We start from the raw sequence: 20,817 nt of genomic DNA, 5'->3' as shown, positions 1-20,817 counted from the left end.
AAACTAGTACATTCCTGGTTTGGAAAAAAAAGGTTGAATAAAAAAAAACAAACAAAAATGTTTAAGCACCACTCTTTTGGTCCTGTTGTGTCATTCATTATTATATGAGGGTCTGCTGAGGTCTTTTGTTCTGCCTGTGTGTGTGTAAGAGAGAGAGAGAGAGAGAGAGAGAGAGTTCCTGAGGCCCACTGCTAACCCTGCCTTTAATAGAAGGTCTCTCCCCTTATCTGTGCTTTGGGCTTGTCTCAGCAGGGGCTCTTTCACTGCCTCTGCTAATAACACTGCCATTTCAGACACACACACACTCTGGCTCTCCCACTGGTGTTATCAACAAGTTATCAAACCTGGCTTCGTTAGTGTTGAGTGTTGCTTGGCAACGTATTGACGGAGCTGATTTCATTCGCTGTCTCCCTCTCTACACCCGTCTTCCTCCTCTATTTCCCCCTCTCTCCCTCTAGCTTTGTGGCATGTTTCTATGGTAACTGTTAGCGTCTTTTGCTCCCTTCCAAAATTTGTTTCAACTGGGTGCGTATGTGTGTGTGTGTGTGTGTGTTTGTGTGTGTGTGTGTGTGTGTGTGTGTGTTTTAAGGTTCTTCAAGAGCACGGTGTGCCATCAGGGTGGCCTAGGTTGAGATGACCAGGCAGCTGCCTTTGGCCTTTGATCTGTGATGTGTGATAGTAGATTACATGCCACACACACACACACACACATTCACTGACCCCAACTCCGCAAACACTAACACATGTCCGCACACAAATGCAATCGTATGCACTGCCACAGACCGGCATTGATCCTGGTGGACACTTCTCACTGCCTCTGCCATGACAACCTGTCACTGTAACTGAGGCCGAGTACAATGAAGGCTGGCAAACAGTAAACATCCATTCACCAGCGACCTGCTAAGACTGCTAATCTACAGCACACCTTCAGTCAGTGTCACCGCTCTCCTCTGCTGCCATCATTACATTTATTATTTACACGTGCACTTTTCTTACTCACATGTCAAAATGTCTTCTGTAAACTTCCTGTTATAATGGTGTTGCACACTGAACACATTACAGCCCCCACCTCCCTAATGTGCACTCGCACACATGTTTTCACTTAGCCTGTCTGATCCCACGACTGTGGTCACACGTACAAACTGTGTTTGACTGACACCATCTTCACTATAGCCATGTAGCACCTGTTAGCACGGGAGAACCTACACCTCCTTAATGTACCGTATATAAGTACATTGGGTTTGGTGACATCGCACACCCTGCCTTAGCTCCACCCAACTTCAACCTGAGCAGAGGTCTAATCAGAGAGTAACTCCGAACACATGTGTGGGTGTGCTGGGCATAACACAACTAGATGCACAGTTTACACCATTAAACCTGGACGTGCTTTTCAAAATCAATGAAGAAGAAGATGGGTGAGCAAAAGTGACTCATATGAGTGAATGATACTTTTATTTAGGTGACTGTATAGTAATGATATTAGCCTTTACGAGTGAATCCTACTTCGTTGTTTCAATAACATAAAGAAGGAATGGTATTTCTACAGAAAAGTAGCTATAATATCCTGTAGGGACACACGCAGTGCCACAGTGCTTATAGCTTATAGCTTCCTCTACTTTGTGTAGTAATCTTATTTGGCATGCCAGTCTGTTCGTAGTTGATTAGTTCTACCTCTGGAGTACCTGGTTGGTTGGTAGAAAACCAACCATCAGTGGGTGGTAATAGGAAATGGCTATAAACACAGAAGCTAGTGGCTCCCAACAAATTGCTAACTCTTAATACCAAACCAGTAGTGATAATGTTCCTTGAACCACTCACCACTGTTGCTAATCCATGGGAACCAGCAGCCATATTCCCTTCAAAGAGGAACTAATGCTAATCTAATGGCTGTTAAGCTGTAATGAGTTTGCTTGCTTCTTTCCAGTCGGGTTTAAAGTAGGCCTGTTTAAACTATCGGGACTGCTGTGGTCCCCTTATCATTACATGCTCATCATTACTCCTGCTAATCTGTTCTGCTCAATGCACACACAGATGAATATTAATGCCATGGAGGATGATAGCCGTGTGTGTGTGTGAGTGCACCGCATGAACACACACAGACAGATGCAGATAGGCGCCAAAAAGTTGGAACAGCACTCTCACAAGCACACAAAGACGAACACGCACACTCTTGCGTGCTCTCTGTGTGTTGCCAAGTGAGACGACTGAGCCTCCTCTTTAACTCCGTGGAGGAAGGAAAAGCTTGATACGTCGCACACACAGAGACACACACGCCGCCGCCGCCTTCACTGATACTTTATCACAGCGGCAGAAGGATGGAAAGAGAAAAGAATCAGTTTTAAGTGAAATCAATAGAGAGATAATCCCTTAAATTAGATTTTGAAAAGCTTCGCCGCTGATGCGCAACTTAAAACCCAAGGATTGGCCCACTTGACTTACCAACGAAACAATCCTCGAGTAAGACGCAGTTACCATGGGAATGAGCGAAGGTCAAGGATAAGAGGAGAGTAAGGGAGAAGTGGGGAGAGAGGGAGACAACGCTCTACATCAAAGAAATATACCCAGGAATCTGCATACTGAATCAGGGTAAAACTGCTGTGATTACAATGTCACTGTGATTAATGTAGTGTAGCACCTTAACACCCTAAGGAGGAGAGCTGCACAGGGTGCAGGGATGGCTCGCACCTGACAGACCTGAAATGTCATGTCATGATTGGAGAAGAGATGAAGGGTTAAAAGGTTGAGCTGTTTGATTGGATGCAAAGGCCTTTCTGTGTGTGGCCAGACCTGGAGGCGGACAGATAGCAGAGATGGAGCAGAGAGTAATTAAACCTAGGCTGAGGAGGAATTATCAGTAGAAAATCCATGATTTTACAGTACTGATGCTGGCGGCCATTTCTCCATGCCTCAAGATTGCTCCCGTTGCCCCCCTCTCTCCCGCCACCATTCTCTGCTCACTCAATCTCTCTGCTCTTTCACCACCTGACTCTCACTTATCTCTTGTCTTCTTGTTTTTCTCCTGCTCTCTCTCTCTCTCTCTCTCTCTCTCTCTCTCTCTCTTTCTCTCTCTCCCCTAACCTCCCCGAATCTTTCACTTTCTCAGAGTGAGAAAAATCTTAAAGTTAATAACAGGCCCGATGACAAGTGCAGCTGCGATAAGCAAATGATGGAGAGAGTGAGAGAAAGAGGGACAGAGGGAGGGATGGGAAAACAGTTAGTGTTTGGTGTCACAGTGGGGGTGTGTGTGGCTGTTTTGCATTGTGTGTGTGGCTGGAGGATATAACAATGTTAATTTCAGATGATTAACTGAATGAATATTCCTGAGTGGATAGCACCATTGCAGCCCTCCTTGTTGGAGACAAGTAAAAGTTCTGTAAAGCCTGCGCTTGTCACAAACAACTCCCCTGATGTCCCGCCACCACACACACACACACACACACAGGCACCATTATGCAAAAACAACTGAGGCCGCAGGAAATAAAGCGTTCAGTTAAAAAGCTTTGCCTCAAAATTTGATCCTCGGCTGCTTTAGAAAGATTGTTTCTGGCTGTTTTAGTTTTCTCTCGTTCATATAGACATTAAATAAGACAATATTCTGTTAGAGATTGCTGACATTAACTGCTAGCCCAATCGTAGCTTGGCAACGTCTGATGTGTATGTGGCTGTAGGAAGTGTAGGAAGATTTGTTTTTATTCATTTTTTATTCCCAAAAATCCAAAACAGAAGTTCAGCTTGTTTGTCTGCTCTGGCTGCAAAGGTTAGCGCGTCCGGCTAGCTAGTTTACCATCTACAGTGGTAATGCTAGTGTTCTCTCCAAGGCCAAAGAGGACATAGTTAGCTAATGTCATATGATTGTGTGGGGCTAGAAAAAGGCCTGTTTAGAACTGAGACATAAACTGTACAGTCTTCCTCCGTTGTGCTGAAGCCGGTCTGGATGAGCTGTACCAGCGTTTACTGACGTTAGCAGCTCTGTCCTGCTTTATTATTATTATTATTATTATTATTGGATTTGGGGAACTTTTCACAGCAGCCTAACTCGTGACATTAGCCAAACACACCAGTTAGCCCTTATCCTAGCAGCCTTTTCTCTTCTAAAAGGCTAAATACATAAAACAAACCCTTGTTGTTTGTTAAAGTGGGTTTTAAAAAAAAAAGTTTTAATAGTAGCCGAGTGAACAGGGATTAAGTTAAAGCAAAATAAGTTAACTTTTATTTTCATGTCCTCTACATGGATCATCAACTGGTGAGGATTCACCACTTAGTGAACAATCAATTGTTTAATAGGAAGAGTAATTTATCCACAATGAAGGCGTCACAGTGTAAGGATTTACTAGGAGTATTGACTATTTTATGTGGTGGTACACACATCTTTAATCTATGCATGTCATGTGTAGAATTCAAAAGTAATTCAGGTATAATAATAATATAATAAAGTTTATTGATAAAGCACATTATAAGGCAATTACACTGATTCAAGGATACAAGGATAAAATATAAAAACAAGCAACAAACACATGCAGACAAATAACTCAAAATGGAAAAAAAACAATAAAAACAAATAAATGTAAAAATATGTGAAATATTTAAAAGTGATCATTCAAAAGCTATGAGAAACGTACAACACCTAAAACTTGTAAAGTAACAGATTACACCGTGGAAGCGCTTTTCCAGGCATCACTGCTTTACACACACGTACATTCGCACACAAGAACAATACAGCAGTGCAGCACAACAAGATACTGTACACAAACACATTCCACACTCACACAGTCACCCAGAGCCAATAAACAAACCCGAGCAGACTTCACATAAACCACACAGAGAAATTCCAGTCTCACCCAACAAAACAAACCCCACGTACTGGTGTGCGGGTGTGTCGTGATTTAAGTTTATTTCCAAAACACCCCTCAGTTGTTTCATCTGCCAGTTTACCAAGACCGTCATTTATAATTTAAAAAAAAATCTACTTAGATTTCAAGTTCATTGTGAAACTGAAGGAATGCCCTTGCTTCCTGACAAAGACGCTGTGTTACTGGTGTCAGGGTGGTCTTGTGGTTAGAAAGTGCCACAGCTGAAGGATTGTGGGTTCTTTGTTCGTAAACATCTTCCCTGTTGAAGTGTCCTTGAGCAGGACGCCGGAGCCTGGAGTCAGTGACAGTTTATGTGAGGAGGAAAATACACAAAATGACCAAATTAGAACGTATGGAAGTATTTGCGTCAATTGTGAAGACTGGCTTCTTTCACAGTGTTACACGACTATTGCACAAACCTGTGAGAAGTACTGCAGCTTGTAGTCGGTCTAACAGCTTCACACACTGCCGCTGTTGTACTCTTTAAAGGGAGGAAATTCATGTGAAGGGACAAAAAGCCCAAGGCACTGCCAGTCAAGTAATGATGAAACAATCACTGCATATTGAGCACAGTTAAAGATTTAATGTACAAAAATAAACATTTGTATTACTAACTGTACCACTCCGAACTGGAAAATGTTTTATTAAAGTGAAAATTCCTTTGAAGCCAACACATTTCTGAAACCTTATTCTGTCAGGTAAATACACTGTCAGATAAATGTAGTGGAATATTTCCCTTTTACTATATGGAAATATCGGAGGAAAATACCTCAAAACTATACCTGAATGTATTCTTATTGAAAATGTGCCCAGTGACTTCACACCTGTACACTGCATTTCCACAGATTTTTACATCTCTTCCCCTGATATCTACTAAAATAGCATTAAAACCCCTTGTGCAATTTGTCCATTCAGAATGACTCTCATCATTGCAGACCTACATCAGTGGCAACCAGAGAACAGAAAGGGTTTTCCATCTGAGATTCTCAAATCAGATCAGAAAAAAGCTCCAGTTCGGGGCTTTAGGGTGTACGGGTGCCAGACGTGCTGGATTTGTCTTAACAGCTAAAGCATGCAATTTGCTCTTGCAATTGGTGATGAAGGGCGGCTTTTTTGGATGAGTAGTGCTCGCCGTCTCGGGCTTGTTTGTGCCACATCTTGATTTGCATACATTTCTTAGTCTGAGATGAAAACTCTCCGCTTATAGTTCAAGGAACTGAAGCGCAAAAAATATGCAGATAGCCCTCGCAAAAGCAGTCTTGGTGAATCTGGACGTGAATTTTTACCAGCTGGGTTCAGTGTTCTGAAGCAGAGGCTGACTCCTGACCTCCCTGCAGAGGAGGAAGAAAAGAAAACCAGAATTACTTGCTGCATATGATGTCTTTCATTTTAAGTATCTCTGGAATGTGATAGGAATGTGCTGTAAATGTACTGTAAAGCCAAACTAATTAACAATGAAGTACTTGCTCTGTTTTGTAAAAAAAAAAAAGTGTACAACATGCAAGATACAGAATGGTTTTCATCATACCAATTGGTGCACGTCACACCTATTTCAAGTCTTTAATGCATCATCATTGCCGCGAGGAAGTGTGTGCATAACAAGATGAGAGGTTGCATGAAGAGCCGGGAAGTTTTTCATGTTAAGTTCAAAGTTTAGGACTAACCACAGGGAGGCGGATTTCTACCTGCACACATTTCCACGATCAAATTGTGTCATGAGACCTTTCTCTAAATGATGCCCGGGCAGAGTTCAAAGCAAATCCTGTTCAAAGGAAATCTGATTTAATTTTCACTCAGTCAAGTCTAAATGTGATCATGCCAAAGTCATCCAGGTTAGCGCCACACCCTTTGAGATGCTCAAGAAGGCGAGCTTTTGGATCCCTAAAGACACTTTTCAATCCATCAAGAAGGATTTCACACCACTCGTGCTGAGGCAGCCTCCCATTAGCTTTTGCAGGTAGTAGCAGTCAGTGAGAGTCAAATTTTTATTCATAAAGTCTGTCTCTCTCTCTCTCTCTCTCTCTCTCTTCACAGCCCTCACAGCTTCCCTGATTTTTTGGACAGCTACTGTGATCCAGAGCCAGGTGTTTTAAAAGATATTATTTTACCTTCACTAACACCCCACTGTGTTTCTGATATTAAAGATATCAATCATCATATGAGAGTGGCAGTCTGGAAAAGGTTAATGTGTCATTTTCAAACAACCACAGACCTGCTATCTTTCCCTGTAGGAATATAACAGCGAGTACACTGAAGTGACACAACATGCACCACAATATTACTGAGAGATTACTTTCCTTTTCCTTTACGCTATTATTTATTACTGTTATAATAAGTCTCTTATTTTGGTGAATTAAAGTGTGTGAAGGAAGAATGTCACACATGGGAGATGGATCTGACTCATAATTGGGTGGAGAGCACTAGTCAGGATGTTGAGTTGAGCCACACGAAGAGGATAGTTTGATTTATTGTTCTGGGATGTGTAACGTTTCAGGAACCGTGCCTTCCACCAGTCTTGTAGAAGGACATCGCGTCACATGGATGACAGACTCCAGTCCTGCAGCTAGAGGTAAGACTGCCTGCTCCAGACAAACAGGAACACCCTCGTGTCAGATTTGCTTTGTTTTAAACTTCCAGAAGCGTTCTTGTTTCACAGCATAACAATTATTTTCAATTCAATTTCTATATTCAATATCTTAAATCTGGCTGTTTTTGCTTATAATAAACTAGTTTTCAGTGATTAATCTCCATAATAGTGCTCTTGTCGGTATTTAAAATCCTTTGAAACAGCACTGAAACTGCCATAGAATCTCAAGCACTGCCTTTTTCTTACAACTAAGATTTTATTTATGCACAGAGCATTACAAATGAAACCGAAGCAGTTAAATCAAGTTCAGCCATGATTACCTTTATTATTTACCTCTGTGTTTTTCCCACTGGGACATGTCAAAATGTCCTCTGTGAAAAGGACCTGTACCTGCAGACAGGCAGCGGGCCACCAATGTTGCGAGTCGTTGATATTTGGTTGAATGTAGGTTGCGACGTCGGCTACCAAAATTCAATGTCAGGTTACATGCCAACGCCATCTTGAATTGTAAAATACCGAAATTCTGGTCATGAGCAAAATCCAACCTCTGCTAAACATCATAATGTTACTATGTCGGGTTTCGACATCAACCTGATTTTGATCTCCAACCAAAATGTAATGTCCGTCCCACATCTTTCTGATGTTACACTGACGTTTGGTGCGTCCTGGGGTGGCTGAGCTACATGGCGGGGGTTTCCACGAAGCTCCTGACCACGTCCCACTGGCCATCCAAGCTTGTACTGAAGTCTTTGAGAAAACATGCTGCTCTTTCCATTTATTTGTTAAGTCATTGAAAACAGTTATTTTGGGTTTCACAGCTGCTCTCAAGTAGTTGTGGTCCAACAGAAATGTTCATGGTGTCAGAGGTGGATGACATGACAAGACCGGCCACTTTGTGATACTGAGTAAAAAGGCCTCATCAGCCCCACTTATCATTCTGAAACACAACCAGCAGTGGAGGATTTTGTCCATTAGCCAGCAGCAGATCCAGCATGTTGGTCGTCATAAATACAAAGAAGACACAGCCAAGGATCCTTTCTGGTAAATAGCTGTAACCAACCGTTTGTGTTTACATCTGCTGCAGCCAAAGAGAGTAAACAGAGTGTGAGAAAGAGGTACAACAACTGCTATTCCAAATGCTGCAAAACAAGCCAAAAAACGAGCCAGCCTCCCCCTCTTCCCCCGAAATGCCCCCCAACCCTGATGCTCGAACTCTTTCTGCCCACTGCAGAAAGGGAGGAAGCTGAATGAGTCACCCTCCTCCCTCTCCATCTCTCCCCCTTTTCTCCCTCCCCCATCTCTTTATTGAGGCAGCTGCACCCTTTGACTCTTACGCTTGTGGAATGTGTGTGTGTGTGTGTCTGTGTGTGTGTGTGTGTGTGTATGTGTGTGTGTGTGTGTGGACCAGTGGTGGTGAGGGCTGATGGTAAAAGGCGAGAAGGGGAGTAGAGGAGTGAAGGCAGGCAGGGAGGACAGGAGGGGGGGGGGTTGGTGAATTTGGGAGATGGAGGAGAAGGGAGGAGGGGGGAGAGGTCACTTTTTCTCCCTACTACAAAAGCTGTCAGGGGGAACAATAAGCATGGAGAATGGTGTGTGTCCAGGGAGGCACTGAGCCGTGTTAGTGTGCGAACCGGGCAGAGAGAGAGGGCATATGAAAGAGGGAGAAAGAAAGGCAGGAAAAAAGAGAGAGACAAATGGTGGTGAATGGGGCTAGATGGGAGGAGTATGGAGGAGAATGGAAGATGATGAGATAGAGAAAAACATACAGACATAAGAATGAAGGGGTGAGAAAGAGGGAGAGAGTGATGGGAGAGAGACAGAGGAGTGCAGAGGGGTATTTGTTTTGTCTAGCAGCACTCTTACATACTGAACTTCCGTTGCCAAAGGAAACAGAACACAAGGCCCAGTATATGGCTGGTGTGTTGTGTGGTTGTGTGTGTGTGTGTGTGTGTGTGTGTGTGTGTGTGTGTGTGTGTGTGTGGCCAGCATACCAAAGGGGCCCTGCTCCTCACTGTACCAGTGACATCAGTATGGTTAGGGCTAGGCACCAAGTCCTCATTAAGTTTATCTGTGCAAGTGTGTGTGTGTCTGTGTGTGTGTGTGTGCATGCCATGCGTTCAAACTACGCACATTTCAAACTACACGGCGTGCAGCTGGCTGCAGACAAAGGTGGTCGTCATGCTTTGTTTCAGAGATGCGGGTGTGAGGGTGCGTGAGTGTGTGTGAGTGTGTGTGAGTGTTTGAACAGTTGCAGGAGCGGAAGAGAGTGGGGGTGCTGGTAGTTGAGTGGAGGACTTTGAATGTTTGTGTGCCGTGTGTGTGTGTGTGTGTTGAAGGGTTGGTGGTGGGGGGGGGGGGTTCCAATGATAGGGTGTTTTGCTTTGAAAGCAAACTGGGGGTACGGTGAGCCCCTGCCACTACCACACACAGTTAAAGTATTGATTTTCGAGCTGGTGTGTGAGGTGTGGTAAGTGGTTGGTAATAGCAGGAGAAGAGTGTTGTGAAGTGGTGCAGGTTAAGAAGTTTGGCTGCTGGGTAGACTTTTTATCTCTGGGATGGGGGCAGCGTTGATGGGATGTGATGGACGAGGGTCAAAAAACACTCCAGTGTCTCTAAATGGGGGAAAGAGAAGTGAAAAACCACTAAAACCACTGAAATAAAGCATTTCCAACAGCAGGTTACTGCGCGCGCACACACACACACACACACACACACACACACACACACACACACACCACACACAACACACACACACACACACACACACACACACACACACACACACACACACACACACACACACACAAACAAACACACACACACATGTATGACCGATGCTGGAAAAACGTGGAATTTCACTCATGTCCTGTAAACACACACATACAATAACATTCCACATGTACTCACACACACACAGACAAATCTATACATTCATTCATACAGCACATTATGCACCAACATGCACACATTAAGTACACTTATATATGCACACACACCTCCGCAAAGTACTTATGCATACTTAAACACTAGATACACATTTAAGTACACTGGGATGTTGGTGAACACACACACACACACACACTTAAGTATGAATGCACACAAACATTTAAGAATGTACACACATCCTACACAGCTGAAGTGAGGGGATATTATGCTGCTGTGCCATCAAATACATTATGCAAAAACATGGACATATTACACAGACTCTTAAGTACAAAGTACTTACATGATTACATTGACACACCTGCAAATGCTGCACATACACATGCATTTGTGCACATACTAAACACATGGTGGGGAAGTGAACACGTGCTCATACATGTTACCAGACAAATCATGTGCACAAAGATCCTCGAGCTAATGACATACATCCAGAATGTGCTGTCAAGTGACACATACACACTAAAATAAATCAGTAAGGGCAGAAATACCAGAAAATGTACATGTAAAAAAAACAAAAAAACAACCTTGATGCAGTTAGAGAACTGGATACCCAGTTCCAAGGAGGTGCCCTATTCATTTCATCAAAACTTGCACACTTGGGGCACAAACCAGTTCATCAGACTTCTGCAATTTTGGGCTCACACACACTTCTGAGCGTGCTCACTTCCTGCTCACTGACACACAAAAGAATGGCACAAAAATAATGTACTGATACAGCTTTGTGAGGCCTCTAATTTTCATTAGATCGAACAGTTGTAGCTTCGTTGTCCATCGCCAAGTAAACAGTACAAATATAGTATGTATTCATTTCAAATAGATGGAACTACGTATGTATTTTATCATGTATCATCTTTGCGGAACAATTTTTGTCTGTTTGTTTGGTTTTTTTTTTCTGATCGTTTTTTGAACCGGAGCCCTCCGCGTTGGTGGCTTCCCCTGCTGTGTCAGCAAAGTGGCCTCATTCGGATAAATAAGTGGGTTCTATTTTTTCATGCAGGGCTAATGTTGGTTTGAACACTCTTAATAGTAGTGCCTGGGTTGCTGCATTGACACCTTGTGATTGACTTTACTATTATACAAAATATACAAAAGCTGGAGGTGACAGAAACTGGGCAAAATGCGGCTGCTACGCAGAAGTACCTCATCGTGTCTGTTAAAGCTTACAACCTTACATCAGTGTTTTCAAAAATCTCCAGCAGCAGTACAGTGAGGTTTAATCTATTGTGGGAAAAAGCACAGTTTCAGTAACTGGGAGATGCCAGCTGAGTGTGTATGGACTTGATTCATTGAAGAGAACTGCCGCCAGTGGCAGCTAAATGCTGTCTATAGAGTCTCAGCACATAGAGGAGTAACATCCTTAAGACCTGTGAAATCCTCGGCTGCCTCTGCCCTTGTTTGCCGACATGCTCAATCTATGTTTTTGTTTTTGCCTCTGATGAAACAGGTGGTCTCTGTATAGATCCGACAGCCCCCCCCCCCGTCTCCTACACACACACACACACACACACACACACACACACACACAAACGTTCCTGCTCCCTTTCGGTTCCTCTCCATAATAGCCAAAGGATGCATTTCCTCCCCAATGCTTTCATGGCTTCCCCGTCTCCCCAATTCTCTCCTCTCCTCTCCTTCGCCTGTTGCTCCCTCCCTCCCTCCCTCCCACCCACCTTCCCCCTTCTCCTCACCCCTCACAATTACACACAACAGCTGCCAGTGTCCTTTGGAGGAAAAATGATGCGTGTCCAAAACAACTGATTTCTCCTTTTTCCTCCTTCACTCAGCCTCCTTCTGTTCACTCACCTCCTCTCCTCTGTCGACCAGTTACTCCTTACCCCACCACCAGCACCACCACCCCCTCCTCCATCCACCCCACACCCCCACCCCCACCCCCCTCGCTCTCTCTTCCTCTCCGTACAGTTGAAGCGTGTACCACATTACATTCAGGCAGGCAGGCAGGCAGAGAACAGTGGTGATGGGAGATTTCCTGTCTGCCAGGCGTGCACATGTGAAGGTCCCCGGTTGCCTTTATCATCTTGCCTGACAGATACACTGATAGCACTATGGTGCACAAAAGCAGAGACTCTCACACACACATACACACAGAGACAGGCATGACTGGGGCGTTCGCATGATGTTGATTTGTGAGCGGATTCTTCGACTGACTGAGCTGACCTGGTCAAAGTGATGAGATGTTTTTTTTTTTTTGAGCCACAAAAGGTTTTATGTGCTGCTGAGTCTGGGTTATGAAAGAATAAACACACTTACATTGCAACAGCTTTTCAGATATGGTTCTGTAGAGACGAGCTGTGGAGCAGAATGGCATTGTTGTTATTGTCACATAAAGCAAAACGAGTGTCACGCAGAAGAGAGGGGACACACTCAAACGCACACAACAAGAGCGATGGCACCTATAGTAACAAACTTCCAAAGCCTGTTGCGAGGCTTGAGGTGCAATTGACGGTCTGAAGGATAAATGAGTGTGTGTATGTGTGTGTACTTTTGTTGTAGTCACCTAGGTGTTTAAAGGGTTTGTTAAGGGTCTTGTTTTATTTTGTCCTCTGTGGCGGTGCGATAGAGGGAATTTCATTATGCAAATCTATGTCTCTCTGCTGATGAGCATGCCCTCAGGCTTCTGTCTTACACACAATGGCACACACACACACACACACACACGCACACACACACGCACGCACGCACGTACACACACACACTCGCGCATATAAATACTCTCATCCATGCAGTCTGTGTCTCTTTCACCCCACACACACTCTCAGACACACACATGCTCAGACACTCATGAAAACATGCGTGACTGTGCCACACAGACACAGTCACGCATATCATGTCTGAAACTGGAGGCACAGCAGGGGAGTGTGTGTGTATGTGTGTGTGTCTGCATGTTTGTGTGCGTGAGCTTGTGTGTGTGGTGAGGCTAAAAGGGGCTACTTAAGGTTACAAACCATTGCGGGGGTTACAAACCATTTGCCCTAATTCCCTAGTACATGGCTGCACCCCTGTACACACACATACACACACACACACACACACACACACAAAAGAGAGAGAGAGAGAGAGAGATATGCCACAGATACAGTGACACCCACAAATATATGAAATGACACACTCATAAAACATAATAACAAAACACACATTAAAAAGCTGAGAGTAGCAGAGAAATCTACGTACTTACACACACACATAAACATGCACATTAGCATACACACACACACACATATGCATGAAATATAACACACAAAAACAAGTGTGTATGCAAAAGGTCAAATTACACACACGCACACACATACACACACAAAAAGTGGAGCCCTACCCCATGTGGATGTGACCCAATGACCCTGCTGTCACACACAGTGCCCATCTGCTACAGAGAGGCACAGAGGGAGGGGACGAGGGGTGGGGTAAAGGGTGTCTTGAGGGAGGGGGAGGTTGGATTTTTTGCATCACGGGGGTGGGGGCACCGGAGCAACTGGGAGCGGAACAGAGTGAAGAAAGAATGTGTCTTCACGGCAAATTTTGAATTCACTTTTGCACAGATGTGCTGTTTGGTGCCCAAAGAAGTTTTAGTGGTTTTAAACCCTCCCACCCACCCCCCCACCCCCTTCTATTCTTTCTCTGCGCACTCCTCCAACTCCTTAACATCGCAATACACACACACACACACACACACACACACACACACACACACACACACACACACACACACACACACACACACACCTCAGGAACAAAATGTAAATGTATTCCTGTTAGCCTGAGGCTGATCTACCCAAAAACCTCCTGTCCGCTGTCTCCTTTAAACTGGAGCCTCCTATGGTAAATAAAGCTGACTACTGTCCTGAATGTAGAACAGATGAGGAGCAGAGAGGGAACAAAGACATCACTGGCTTGAGAGGGCTGATGATATTGCACGTAATAAGTATGAATCTAGACTTTCTTTTAAGGCCCACTGATTGTGTTATATCAGCTTAATTCTGCAGTTTTATCGAATTATTTCAGTTTATCTTTTTCTCTTTTTTTTAAAGCCTGGTTTGCAATGTGAAAACCATGCTTATTTTCTTACTTTTGGATATATGAGGTTTTCCTTAATGTGGAAACTTGTAATATTAATAAAAAAATCTGTTCCAGTCCAGAGGAAATTTGGCTTCATGGAAGCTTGATGGAAAGTTTTCGGTGTAGCTCCCAAACAGAAATAAAGACATGGCTGGAGGGGATGGGTCTGTTGTGTAAATATGGTTATAGTTAGGCAGATATATGATCTGCAGTTACACTGGACAGTTATTGCTTTTTATTACTGATCATATATTGGCATCCACTGCCAATATGATGGCAGTTCCTCTCTAACTAAAGCTGTCTGAAAACAGCCAGTAAAATCTGCAGTAAAGTTTTATTTTCTATGTCGACTATGTTTCATTATTTTATTGTTCAGTTATAGTTTTTTGTGAATTCATTTGTGAATTAATTCATTTAAATGCCGGCTATAACCACGCAAAATATTGGACAATGACATCTTTAGTGTCAAAATATCTGTACTGGCCTTCAAAAGCTCATATTCAGAATGGGGTTTAGAGTTGATGGAAAGTAGGATATGGACAGATAATGGAGGAGGAAGAAAAGCAGAAGGAGGTGAAAAGTGGGAAGACAGCACCCAGGCTTCTTCCCCGGAAGTGAGAAGGAGGAGGGAGGGCAGGCTGTGGAGCAGGAGAGCAGGGGGAGCAAAGGATATCCAGAGGGGACCAACTGTAGTGGTGTCAGACGGGGGGTGCTGCCAGCACGCATGCTGCCAACACACACCAGGAGCCAGACACACACACACACACACACAAACTTAGGGCCAGGCCTGAGGGTGTGTGTGTATGTGTGCTCTAACCCTGCCAACTGTACCCCACCACCACCACCAGCCATCCACCCGCACCCCTCACAACCCCTGAAGACCCAATCTGGAATCAGTCTACAGCGACAACTCTGGTGCCAGGCTTGCCCCGCTGCCGGCCCTGCTCGTGTTTATTTCATAGAGTTAGAGACGTGGGTTGACTGAGCTCTCGACACAAAGACTGATCACACATCACAGTGCACAGAGGCTGAAATGCATTCTGAAGCTGTGAATTGTCTGAGAATATTTGTATTCTCCTAAAACGCTGGAGCAAAATCAATCTGGATGTTGTATGATGCTGGGAGCAGAAAGTTGTGAAGATATTGTCTTCCACAGGCAAGCATTAGCCATGGAGAACCCATGTGTACATATCTGCAGTATGTTTACTTCAGGGAGTGAAGTGGCGGTTCAGGCGACACATGTACCGTTTACGACTGATGTTGTGCGCATAACCTTTGTTCCTTGTCATCCCCTCTCTTCTTGTATCAAATGCATGCTACCTAATGAGAAATGCCTCAAATCATTCTTAGAAATCCCATAATGCATCTTTAAACCTCTTCTCAGCTCAACCCCCCGCCTCCAAGCGACACTAACCCCCTAACCCTCTTAATTCCCTAATCATGTTTATGCAAATTCCGTTTGTATGGACTGTGTGTACATAATGGATGCTGCTATCACCTATGGGACAGACCTGCCTTATATAAATGCAGGTTTCTCTATTACATGCAGGCTGATAAAGATTATATATGGAGTCTGCAGATGGCAGAAATGTGTTTTTTTAAAATATATTTCAGAGAAGCTAGGCTGATTATGTAAAACCTGCACTGTAACTTGGTGTAGATTCGTACTCAGAGATAGTTCAGCAAACAAAATCATACTTCAAGGGATGTGGGTGGACGTGTAACTGTGATCACTCTTCTCACTCACAACAGACCTGCTTTAAAATGCTTCAGAATTTCACAGCGGTCTCAAATGGTGGTCTGAAAAAGAACTGAGGGTGGGGAGGGTAAATAGAGACTAGGCCGCAATAGATACAGGATGAGAAAAATATGGCAAAATAACCAAAAGAGAGTCAAAGCTGTTGTTGAGAGCACCAGAATATCATTAAAGGAGCACTCCCCCAGTTTTATACATGAAGTTTACTCATGACAAGGGGTCCTCCTCAGCCTGTGAAAGCCCCCGATGACATCAGTATAGACATCTTGGCTTCGGGCTAACACTAACAGAAATCCTACACCACAAACTGAGAGAGCATTTAAGATGCAGCAGTGATCTAAGGAAAGAAGATCTTGAATTGCATTATGGAAATTGAAGGATGCAGTGATTTTATTTTTTTAGCTTGACGCATACTAAAGAGTAAAAAAGGAAATCTCAGCATTTGTTTCTTTGATTGTTTTTGTTTTTTTTATCTTTCTCTTGTGAGTCACCCAACTTCATCAAAGCAAATACATATTCCACTGTCTATAATGGTACACTGCATTGCTTGTGCTTGTTAGTCCGTATATAACAAATTTATTTTGCTTTGATGAACTTTGACTTTTTTTGTTGCTGATGGGGTTGCTGAAGGTCCCATATTGTATAAAGTGATATTTCTATGTCTTCTTTGGTTATAAAGCAGGTCTTAACAGTCTGTATTCAGAAACTTTGAACTTGATTATGAGCTGTCAGGACTTCTGTAACTTTGTGATGTCACAACAAAGCAGTCACTGCCCTCAGCCATGCCCCAAGCCCAGCCCAGCCCAGCCCAGCCCACCTGCACCCAGTGGCTAACCTTACAGGATTTGGTTTCTTTGAGTGTTTACCTGAAATCTACAATATTTTTATTCGATCAATCAGAAAATCGTCTCAGAGCATCCCCTCTTCTGATGCTCACTGACCTGTTGTTACTAGAGCTCCAGAGAGAGGCCTGAGAGAGGAGATATAGAACTACACTGAGGTGGGTTATGGTTCTTTAAACCACAAATATATCTTCTTATGGATCAACACCTCAAATGAACTTCAAATAAAAGAACAATAAAAGTGTAAAATATGGGACTTTCAAAATTACATTTAGGCATAATGGCATGTTAGGCAAAATCAGGCATGTTGTTGACCTCAATAAGCTATGGCTTGTCATATATTAGCCTGCATCTGCCCATCTGATGATTAAATATACAAGGTTTAATGTATTGGGTAATATTGGATTATACAGGAGTTCATGATTATGTTGAAAATACAAACAAGGCTTGAGATGTATACATTGAGATGACTTAACAGCAAGACAAACAAAGCTGTAATCGCTTTGACTCTGAAGCTAACATCGAAGCAGGCATCCTACAATTTGCTAAACAAACTCCATCCCTTTTTGCCTGTAAACGATTTCCTATTATAAACACATGTTGGAGATGAATCACTCTTTAGTTCAACTCTCAGAGAGGACATTTTAGACAAGTTCCCCCTCCTGTTTTCCATTTGGCTGTTTAATTGTCTCAGCGCTGTCAACAGACTATCAAGGTAATTAGCCATGACTGCACAACAACACAATCAGACAGACAGGAATGAACTGCAGCCTCTGAACATGATACTTAGAGAGGGAATGGGTGGGAACGACTTAATGTGGGCGCACGTATGCACACACACGGGTATGCATGCACACATCCGGACACACATGTACACCGACACACACACACACAGGCTCTCATGCACAGTCATTACCGTGCCCTGAGTACATAGTTCCATGCCACACATTATATTTCCTCTGCCAACCATAACCCTCCACCCACCTCCTCCTTAATCCCTCTACCTCTTACAACTCTCTCTCCCTGCCTCTCTCTCTCTCACACACACACACACACACACACAGTTACAAAACCAAAACCTCATTTCCTCTGTGCCTCAAGCTATAGGAGCAGTGTTAATTGCGAGAAGGTGGGGAGTGAGCAAGGGTGTGCTTTTGTGTGTGTGTGTCAGTCGGCAGGAACATGAGCTTTATAGGTGTGCGTAAGCCGTTGCAACTGTATATGTGTGCATCTCTATATGTATGTGTGTGTGGTGCTCATTTCTTTTAAGTGTGTAGGCAGTCTCTCCTATGCCAGTCTGGGCACAGCTCCAGGGTTTCGTGCACCACCTGGGCATCTGTGAGTCCTACTGCCTGTCACTGGGTAACGTCCCAGCTGGAGTGTGTGTTTCTTGGTGTGTATAAGTTTGTGTTTGCGCGTGTCAGCCGAGGAGGGGCCGCCGATGATGAGCCTTTAGTGCCAGCAGCAAACACCATTGTCTTATTCTTTTAGGGCCACGGGGGCTCATACACAAATACACACTCAAAGTGTACATCTGTGTTCCCACATCTGCCTTCTTCTCCACACACTGAGTGGATTCTGCCCTTTGAAAAACATTACCAACGAAAAAGACACAAAGAATTAAGAGGAGGAGGAAAAGAATTCGATTAAACAGCCCCCATTAAGTAGCCAATGAAGCTCTCTGTGCTCGCTTTCTTAGACTATACATACACCATTAGTTGTTCAGGCCATAGCGGACTTAAAAGTACCCCGACTCAAAGGTCATCTACCTCCATTGAGCAGAGCTAATATTAGATTGGCTCTATAGCACTATGTGAGTAAAAAAGAAAGGGTGTTCTAGGTAGTTTGTGAGGTAGAGATTATATTGATTCTGAGGAGGCCACTATCTCTGTTCTCTTCAAACAGAACAGAATTTACAGATATGAGTTATTCTTAAGGTAAAAAAATAAGTAACAATAAGTGCTGTGAGGAGCGGTAAACACACCAAAACTATGTACTGCCATCATATTTTACAAGGGAAATTCATGGCACATTTTGTGGCTGATATACAGAATATTTTTATGCATTTACTGTAATTGATGATACACATCAATAGTAAAAAGCTTAAAGCACTCATTAGTAGAAACTGTGTGTTTTTGCCTCATGATGAGCCTCTTTATTTACCACTACATTATTGGCTATAGGTAATAAAGTTAATAGCTGATGAAGATAACTGGTAGTAAAGTCAATGTTTCAAATAATAACAAAGTTAAGAGACAATAGAGCTAATACGTTAGAGTGTTAATATTGCTGTCAGTGGGTATGGACATTAGTAACAGAGGCAAAATTAATGACAACAACAACAAAAAGTACAGGAGAGAGGTAAAGGTGTAATAAACAAATGTCCTTGTTCCTCTCTGTTGGTGAAATTGCCCTCAAAATGATGCATTTGTTTTAGGTGATTATGGGAAAGCGTGCCAAAGCTTTGGTGGCGAAAACAATTTTAAGAGCATTCAGTGCGGGGTCAGCAGATCACGGTGTACAGAAACACTTCAGGGTTGAAACAATACACCCAGCACCGGTACAATAATGCTTCTGGCCTCAGGCACCGCACACACGCACACACACACACACACACACACACACACACACACACACACACACACACACACACACCCATAAACACACACAAACATAAACTCTTATGCTGCCTGCCCACTGTTGCCCCAAGGTTGAAACTAAACCTAATCACTCAGTATTCAGTGGAAGCAACAACCTGATCTCTACACATTCTTCTGTGTGTGTGTGGGTGTTTTTGTGTGCATGCTTGCATATAAGCAGATGCCTTGAACCTTTGCATATACAACAGTGGAGCATGTGTGTGCACTTGGATATATACAGTATATATATATATATATATATATGTATATATAGTATATATATATATAATATAATTTTCTTTCTCCCACTGTTGTGCAAAGATATTAATGATATGATGGTGAGCAGCAAAGTATGTGCTTTCCTATGGGTCAAACATGCAGTGTGTGTGTCTGTACATGGTCGAAATCTGTGTGTCTACATGTGTGCCAAGTCAGAGTTCATAGTTAATAATAATAATCAAATCATCAAAATAAAAGCACAAAAAATGTTGTTTTTTTATATTTCAATTTGATGATGAATTTTAATGAAAATTGTAAAACCTTTTTTGACCTTTGTTTGAACAAAGTATATAATATGTAAAAACAAAACTGAATATACCAGTGGTATAATGAGGATAATAAATAAAACACGTGCACATACAACAAATGTAAAATTATTGTTTTAAACATATTCAATTGTGTTACGGTATTAAGATAGTTCATGATAAAAGTTTGAAATTGTCCCTTTAATGCATCCAGCTGAACAAAGAAAATTATTCTTATTGCCTTCAACAAAGAAAAAAGTCCTTAATCACAAGAATTAAAAAACTCGCCATAGTGTTCTAATTTGTCGGGTTTTAATATGGTCTTAAGTCTCTCAGTCACTCTTTGCTGATTAGTTGAAGTTTGCCAATCAGAGGGTCAACGGGATCAAGGTGCGCCGTCGTTTGATGTCGGTAACATGGCGGATAATAGGAAATGGCGAAATGAAGGAACAACAAAAACAAATGGATTAAAGTAAAAGGGACACGCGGGAGAATGACCAAACCTCACCTGGAGTGAATTTAAACGTCACTGCTGTAAATATCTGCACCTCCTCCTCCTGTAAAGGGTGAGTAAATTATTTTATGAACGTTTATTGGCTTGTTGC

This window comes from Seriola dumerili, unplaced genomic scaffold (assembly GCF_002260705.1).
Source record: "Seriola dumerili isolate Sdu_G_001 unplaced genomic scaffold, Sdu_1.0 BDQW01000295.1, whole genome shotgun sequence".
In the NCBI taxonomy this organism is placed as follows: domain Eukaryota; kingdom Metazoa; phylum Chordata; class Actinopteri; order Carangiformes; family Carangidae; genus Seriola; species Seriola dumerili.
The sequence above is the reverse complement of the archived record's forward strand: the minus strand, read 5'-3'. Positions refer to the sequence as shown.